Below are 9535 nucleotides of genomic sequence, written 5' to 3' on the forward strand. Positions count from 1 at the left end.
ACTTTACTTTTATGGAATTAATTAGTTTCTGTATCAAAAAAATTAATGTTATTTTTTTGACATAAAAACTAATCAGTCCCAAAAAAATCAGAGATCAAATTGAATATTTTTTTTTTTGGGGATTTCGTAATCCTTTCGAAATAATTATGAGAAATCGGATGAGGTATTCACTTTATTAATAATACATGTGATTAATAAAAAAAAATAGGAGAAGAAAGCGGCATATGAGCTAATTTGTTGAAATTGTGGCATAGGCATTTAAATTTTAAACTCATCTTATAATTTTTAGAAAAAATAACACTCATTTCTGAGAAATATTTAAATAATAATTTTTTCTATTTCTTAAATGTCTCCTACTTTAACTAATAGCATGATGTGTAGTATAGCTAGCTAGGTAGATCAGAGAAATTTATAATTATCTTAAATTAATTTTATTTGTTTTTAATTTATAATATTTGATATTAATTGCTTCTCACCCCAAATTAAAATGCTGAATGATACGTTGGAGAATTAGGTGCGGGGATCACGGAACTCTGCTTCCAACAATCCCGATTCTTCACCATCTCTTCCAAGCGGCGCTCAGCTCTTCCATTCAATCATCCACGCACCGATCCCTTGTCGGATTTCGTCGGTCCGTGCCACCACATGTTGGGTTGCGGTTGACCATCATTCTTCTTCTTCCCGATTGCCTCCACTAGTCCATGCCACCACTATCTCCTTCAAGGCACTCAATTCGAAAGTCCCCAAGTCGCAATTGAAGGTGACAACACCAATAGCTTCCGTCACAAAGAAGCGGCTATTGCAGTGCAAGAATTCCGGAATCACATAACATCATCCATGGAGTTTTCAATGCCGGTGGACGGATTGAACAACACATTGACTAATTCAATCCAAGGTGATAAAGAATTGAGTGCGGATGAAGTTATTCAAGAGTAAGAGGGGTTTAAGGTAAGTTGCATGGACTCTTCTTGCATTGTAGGCAATTTAATCATAATGGCATATGTAAATGTTGTTTCTTCATGTTATTTAGATGTTTTGTAATTATCTATTTGAAAAATTCCGGAACGGTTTTATATTTACTTGAGAAATTATTGGAGTAAGATAGGATTGGCCATCAAACGCTATGCATGTCTTAATCCAAAGGAATTGATATATTAAATTATGCTTGCCTTACGACTGACTCCCATATGCCATTGCACTATGTTGTTGATGTTTTATATTTGTGTGATTCATTATATTGCAAGGTATGTTGCATGGGCTGATCTTGCAATTGTAGGCAATTTGATTAGAACGTGATATATGAATGTTGTGCATGTTATTTAGATGTTTTTTAACTTTATCTATTTGGAAACATGCGGTATGGTCTTATACTTAGTTGATAAATTATTAGAGTAGGCTAGGAATTGCTATCATGTTCTAATCTAAAGAATTGATATTATTATATTATGCTTAAGTCCCATATGCCATTTGTAAGATCTAAGACTTTTAAAAAGTCTTATTTTAAATTAATCTCAAATTATATATTTATTTATGGTTTTAATTTTAGAAATTATTTTTATTAAAAATAATTAAAGGCAATTAATTAGACTTGAAATAAATTAAGGTTTTTATCCAAATTCTATACCTATGGATTATTTTTATTAAAATTACCAAATTATCCCTATATCTAATTTTTACCAAAACCCTAAATCCTCAAAATATCGCCCTAACCCTAATTTCCCCAAAAACCTAGCCGCCTTATCTCCTCAGCCACCGAATTCCTTTTCTTCCCTAAACCCAGCAGCAAATTCATAGAAAGAAAGAAAGGGGAAGCAGAGGGAAGGGAGAACAGAGAAGAAGGAAAGGGGGAGAGGGACGAGCCAGAACCGGTTGGCCTCCCTGTTGCCGCCGAGTTGCTCGCCGCTCGTCGCCTTCGTGAGGAAGCCCAGAACAGAGGGAGGGAGAGCTGCGCAAGGAGGAAAGGGCTTGCACCAGCCACATGAACCACTGCCACGTCGTGTCTTTCGCCGTCTTCGAGGGTTCCTGTCGCCGCCATTGTCCTCGCCGTGAAGCCATCGCCGTCGCTGCAGCTGTCTGCGCCGTTGTCGTCGCTGCAGCTATCTGCGCCGTTGTCGTCGCCGAAGGGAGCTAGCATCGCCGCCATCCATGGAGGAAGCAGAGGAGAGAGATCTGCGAGGAAGGGAGGACCGCGACCTGTCCAACCGTCGTGCCCAGTCGCCGCTCGTGTTGTCGGCGCCGTCCTCGTCTGAACCGTCGCCAGATTCGCCGCTGCTGAAGCTTCTGGCCGCGCCTCTGCGTCACCGGAAAACAATTTGATATTGGAACTGGTTGAATTTTGGAAATGAATGAGATTTGGAAATAGTTGAGCAAAGGTTTGAGAAATGTTTGGATGAGACCCGAAAATAGTGGCAGTGTCTGAGTTTTAAAGGAAATGCTGCCGAAATTTTATAAAATTGGAAGTTTTATTTGAAATAATTAATTAAAAATATTTGTTTTCTAAAAATTATATGTTTTAAGATTGACTTATTTATCTAAGAAAGAGTTATGTTTTTAATTAGGATTGTTAATGGACGGAATGGAAAGGATGACGATGAGGATTTCTTTGAAATATGATTTTTGAATGAATTTGGAAATGAGATTTGGATTGACGAATGATTATGATATTGAGAATGTTGAGAATGTTCAGATATCGATTGAGAATGTTGAGATATGATCTTTGAATTATTCATATGGCTTATAAATTTGAATTATCTGAGATACGAGGTTCCCTGGATAAAGTACCATGACTTGCCACCACGTGTACCAGGTTGAAAACTCGATATTCTGTTGACCCTACGACGTAAGTGTGACCGAACACTATATAAATTCCCGAGAATGTTACCCCATTGAGCAATATTGATTATTTGAGAAAAAGCTATGCATAGACTCTTGGGGATGCACGTCGGGGGACAGTCTAAAGACAATTCAGACTTGTCGAGCTGGCTGGATAATCGACAGATGAGCCTCATCAGCCATAAGACAGGCATGCATCATATGCATTTGTATGCTTTGCTTAGGTTTGAACTTGTTTTGGTTTGCCTAATTACTAAACTGTTCTTTAACTACTACTTGAACTATTTGCTGTAACTACTACCTACTTGTGCTTTTCTTGTCTGTCTTGCCTGTGTTTGTCCTGGCGTGCTACATTTGAGAATGAACTTTGGTGCTGAATTAATGATTGTGTTGTTTGATTGCGTGGTTGGTTTTTGATTGAGATTTTCTTATAAGAAAAGAAATGTTTCAGATTTCGGAAAGATTAAACATTGTTTCTTTGAAAAAGTTTTGAACGATTACCTGCTGGTTTTTAAAGGATTCATAAGGCAATGATAATTAGTGAGCTTGAAAATAATTTTCTTGTTAAATATCTTCTTATGACAACTTTGAAACTCCGTGGTGAGACCATGTGGTTAGGTTCTCACTCCCCTACAGCTTTACATTTTCAGGAACCAAATGAGGAAGCATTATGGAGAGTTATACTGCGTTTGGTTTATATATGTTGTTATATAATTAGATTATTTTCTTCCCTCGTCTTTGTTATTACAAGTTTATAAGAGGGATGGGAGTTATATGTTTTATATGTATATTATATTATGAGTTATTATGTAAGGAGTCGTGTATATGAATCTATGCCTGCTTGTATTTTTCTTAAGATAAAGTATTTATTTCCGGTTTTCAAAGAAATTACCGATACAATGTCGAGTCACAGGCTCCTATATTTTAGTATTTAGTATGTAAAGTAGTCGTAATACTTCTTGCTATCAGAGTAGCGCAGCCGGAAGCGTGACTTCTGATAGTGAGAGTGTTACACCATTGCACTATTTTGTTGATGTATTTTATTTGAGTGATTCATTATATAGTAAGGTTCTTTAGGGATATAATATTTTTGCATAAAGCATCTAATGTTTTTGCCTCAGTGAAAGGAACACTATACCACCACAATGATTGAAGATTTTTGGCAATTTTTTCTTTTCAAGGTGATATTGATTTATATGGAGTTCTATTCTAGTACTTCTGTATTTATCAAGCACACAAATAGATTAAAGTTTTATTTTAGTCCTTTAAACTTTATGAATCAGTCACTTGTTATGGATGAGGTTGAGAATGAGGACTTTGTATTTACTTTGGAGACAGTTATGGCTAAATTTGGGAAAGAAATGACACCATATGCATTGGGCTGCTTTTATAAATATTTACTATATTCAAATAGCTAGATTCTTTTAGGTTAAATAATAATTGTGTCTTTTATGTTTAAAAGTAGATGTTTCTTTGTATATGATTGTTGATGTTTCTTTATTTTTATAATTGTCATTAGATGGCTGTTTCTTTGTTTTTAGATAGATATTTCTTTGCTTATGGCTGCATATGTGTCTTTACTTATGGTTGCAGATGGATGATTGTAGAAAGTCTACTTTAAAATGATTGATAAATTTGAACTGTTCGAAGAGGAATTTAAAACAGTTGATGAATTGGATGAAGTGAAAGAGACGTGATCCAAGTGTAGCAACTAGAAAGTTATTCTTTGTTTAGCTAGTTGTATAGAAATGATATACCCGTTTTCTAAACGATGTAGCTTCTCCCCCTCTAATAAAATATAAAGTTTACGTCAGATGTTTCTTTTGTTAAACAAATAGATATTTTTTTATATACTAAATGGATGATTCTTTTTGTATTACTTTTGGTTGTGATGAATTCCTGTATCGACAGTGTTGCAAATTGTATGGATAAGTTGAAAGAATATCATGATTCCTTTCATTGTATTTTAGCATGATGACAAATTTATAGTTACTTATGTAGGATAAATTTTTTTGAGTTTTCATTCACATGGCTTCTATTAAAGTAACATCTATTTAGTATGGAAAAGGAACATCCTAATGCTTGATAGAAGTAACATCCACTTAGATCTTTACAAAAATAATTAGTTACCTAACAGAAGTTACTTATATTTATTTTTTATTACAGAGATGATTCAATTGATAGTGAATACAAGTATCACAAAAGAAGAAAAAAATTTGTATTTATTTTGTTGCTTGTTTAACAAAATTTAAAGAAGAAAAAAAAAGGATAAGGGAAAGAACAACAACAATATCTAGTTATTTACTTTTTCAAAAGCAATCAAAGTGTTTTGACAGTTTTCTTTTTACCCACTGTTTGCTTTTTGCAGTTATTACACTTGAACTTTGGAGTTACAATTTTTATCAAATTAAAACTGAGTCCACATACACAACATACTACTTAGTAGTTAGTACTACTTCGATGAACATATGAGCAAGTGTTACTTCCATAATTAAATTTATTATCAAGTGGTCAAGGTATATACAACAAATGAATAGCCATCTATGTCTATTATTTATTAACTATAAAAATACTTATAAGTCACAACAATTGAATCAATAAGTAAAATATACATTCAATTACTTCAAAATTAATTTCCATCTTAAATGATGATTCATTTCAGAGAATCATCCATTTAGTATAAAAAGAAACATTCATTTCATTAACAAAAAAAACATCTGAGGTAGATTTTTGTATATTGTGCTCGGCTCTTCAGGATGGCTCTGGAAAGTGAAAGCAAAACAAAGCAATTATGATAAAGGGGTATGCAATAAATGAATAGTCATCTATGTCTATTATATATTAACTATAAAAATGTTCATAAGTCACAACAATTGAATCAATAAGTACAATATGGGTTAGTTTACTTTAAAGTTAATTCCCTTCTTAAATGATGATTTTTTTTTTTTTAAAATCATCTATTTAATATAAAAAGAAATATCTATTTGTTTAACAAAAGAAATATGTGACAAATTTTTGCATAAACATTCAAGTTGCCTACAAGAAAAAAGATAGAAAGTAGGACAAAAATAAAATACATATATCCTATTCTTACAGTATTATAAAAGTCCACAACTGTAACCCAAGAAAAATCTCAAAATATATGAAAAGTGTCTCAAACAGTAACGTCATCACATGTATACATTATAATGAATTCCACTATTCGCATAATTTTTAGGTGTCTAGACTCAAACCGAATTTAACAAAATCCAACTCCTAATAACATCATCTTTCGGTCCCTAATTTCAGTAACATTCAATCTCTAGTTACAACAATTTAACAACATCCAACAACTTAGTAAGGGTAAGTCACATCGACTACAACCACATTTACGAAACACATGTCAATTAATCACATATTAAACCAAGAGCATGGCAGTGATTGACAACTATATTTATACATGAGGATTCGCTGCTAATTACTTCAAGGAATACTTATTGCTTGCCAAAACTGACAGCATTAATAAGCCGACCGATTTGGAAAAGCAAAATAGAAAAATTGGATGCGGAAATCAACCTCCAATTTTTTCTTATTACTTTTATCTATTTGTTTAAATGAATTTTTTCTATTATCTCATCATTAACACTCCAGGGACAATCCTTTAAAAACCTTTTTAAAGTATAATCAATTAGTAAATATGTAACAATAACCTATTAGTCTATAAAGAAAAAATAAAAACACACGTCATAACATAACTTCTTCCAAAAGATTTTCATTTAGGCTTATATAGCACATCTCTCAAGCAACTTCATGCTATAACAATGCAGAACCAGCAAAAAAATAAAGCAATAAAACTAAATAGAAATAGGTGAAGTTTACCTTTTGATTGGGATGTTTTCGAAGAATTTCAAATAAATTAAACTTGGGGATATTTTTTTTGCTATTCGAAATCATCAAGAAATAAAACTAAATAAAACAAATATAGAGTACCTCCATCAGCTCTTAGGTGCAGTTCAAGTACAAAATTAATTAGCAGTAATTGATCATAATCGTTAACAAATTATGACGGTAACAATATATAATCTTGCAACAACTTGCATACCTATAATGAGAAAATAGTGAATAACTAATCTTATAATCATAGTTGCTGAATCTAAACATAGATTACAAATAACAATTTATCAAAGTTCTAATTTTATGTTCTTGGTAACTTACAAACTCTAACAGATTTCGTGTGAGACCTCCTACAAATCTTAATAAGAAAATACATATTTTTCGCTGGAGTTTCATACAATTAGAACAGACCCAAATTCAGTTAGGAAACAAAAAACATACCTACTTGTGATCAGGCTTTTGCAAAACTCCGAAAATAGAAAAATATGCAGCTGATATTTTTGGCAACTGCCAGTGATGCACCAAGCTTATTTTACCTGATATATACAACATAGAAAAAACATTCATTCAATTAAAAAAAACCAAAACATCCATTCAATTAAAATTCACCGAAACATCCTTTCAATTAAAATTCAATTAAAACCATGTCCAAGTCTCTTTTCAAAACATGCATAGGAAATGAGAAAATAGTGAATAACTAATCTTATAACCATAGTTGTTGAACCTAAGCATAGATTACAAATAACAATTTATCAAAGTTCTAATTTTATGTTCTTGGTAACTTAGAAACTCCAACAGATTTCGTGTGAGACCTCCTACAAATCTTAATCAGAAAATAGATTTTTTTTTGCTGGAGTTTCATACAAGTAGAACAGACCCAAATTCAGTTAGGAAACAAAAAACATACCTACCTGTGATCAGACTTTTGCAAAACTCCAAACACAGAAAAACATGCAGCTGATAGTTTTGGCAAGTGCCAGTGATGCACCAAGCTTATTTTACCTGATATATACAACATAGAAAAAACACCCATTCAATTAAAAAAAAACAGAACATCCATTCAATTAAAATTCACCGGAACATCCTTTCAATTAAAATTCAATTAAAACCATGTTCAAGTCTCTTTTCAAAACATGCATAGGAAAGTAGAGGAAACATCTACCATACTTGCCAATTAGTGAGACGAATGGAGGATTCCAGGCTACAGAAGTGGAGGCCCACCGGCGGACGGCGCAGCTGCACTAGGAAGCTTCAGAGGCGCCGGTAAAACCCGCATGCAACAGTAAAGTCGCGTCGCTCTGGTACCGTGTGTGGAGGCGCGATGGTCGGAGAGCCTAGGAGCGGCGTCGCAGCATTCGGAGAAGAGAGGAAAGAGGGTTGCGCGATGTTCCTGGAGGCGTGGGGCGGGTGTAGATGATTTTCAAACTTCTATGTGGTAAAACGATGAAAGCAAGGGTAGGGTTTTGGGGGAGGGTGATTTTGGTTTACCCTGGGTCAATTTTTGGGATGGTGCTGAAGTGAATTGGACTTTCAGGTCCTAGCCCAAATAGATTTGGTTGGTTTTTGGCTGATATGGTCTTGATATTTGATCAATTAGTACTCAAAAAGGTTGATGAGATAATGAAAAGAGAATTGAAACGGTTATCTCTCACGTTATTTCTCACTATCCTCCACGTGGTAGATAATCGTTTAAATTCTCTTTCCACTATTCCCATCAACCTCTCTTAACAATTGACAAACGGTTATCTCATCTTTTTGTGTTTTATTTATCGTGCATTGACTTCACGCTTCCCATCTTTCAATTTTTAGAAGTGAGCACAATTACCGTATTTATTTTCATCATAGAACTTTCCTTAAACACGTACGAATTTTTTATTTTTCAAATTTAGATCAATCCATTTGTATCATAATTTAATCTAAAATTTTTTATGTACTCTTTTTGAGTCCTAATTGATCAAACATATCCATTTTAATTTCTTCTACCAATCTTTTTATGTACTAATTACATACTAAAAATTTGAATTATTGATATTATTAATATTTTTTATTATTTTTAATTTTTTTTAAATACATATATCTCGTTATACACGTGCCGCGTTCAGTCTTATCTCGTTTACACGGTAAATAAGATACATACAAAATTATTTCGTGTAAACGAGATAAGAGAAGGATATTTATTTCTGTAAATATTTTTTAAATTATTTATTTCGATAATTATTATATTTATTTAATTTATAAAAACAAAAAATCCCTAATTATTAGTAGAGTTGATGATTTCACAAAGTAGCTTAGCTTGCTTTGTAACTTTATTTATTATTAGGGTTGATCACAGTGACACATACAAAGTGTCTAAATCTTATCCCCGTCACCCTTAATATATCCATCCACCATTATTGACTAGCTAGTAATAATTGGAATTCAGAATTTGGAATTTAGTAGTAGTAGTTTGACGATCATACTGAAAATGATTCATACTAATACAGATGTTGACTTGAGAAGTAGCGAAATATTTGATGGTGGAAGAAGCCTGAGGGCTGTGGCAACTTGATAACATTCCTCCACTCGTTTATTTAATTAAATTTTGATCCCTTACCCTAAAATATCATCCTCTACCCTAAAAGAAAATATATAGTTAAGCAATTATGTTAACTTAATTATGGATATATATTTATTACTTGTTGACTTAGATCCCCGCCTGTTAGTTGTAAGGTTTATCACATTAAGAGATGTCATTTGCATATTCGCTTGTTTTTGTCTCATGATATCTAAACAGTAATGCTTTTGAGAAGACTAATAATTGTTCCTTTAAAAAAGGGTAATGCTAAAAAGA

The sequence above is a fragment of the Arachis ipaensis genome, chromosome B09, assembly GCF_000816755.2.
Source record: "Arachis ipaensis cultivar K30076 chromosome B09, Araip1.1, whole genome shotgun sequence".
Classification (NCBI taxonomy): Eukaryota; Viridiplantae; Streptophyta; class Magnoliopsida; order Fabales; family Fabaceae; genus Arachis; species Arachis ipaensis.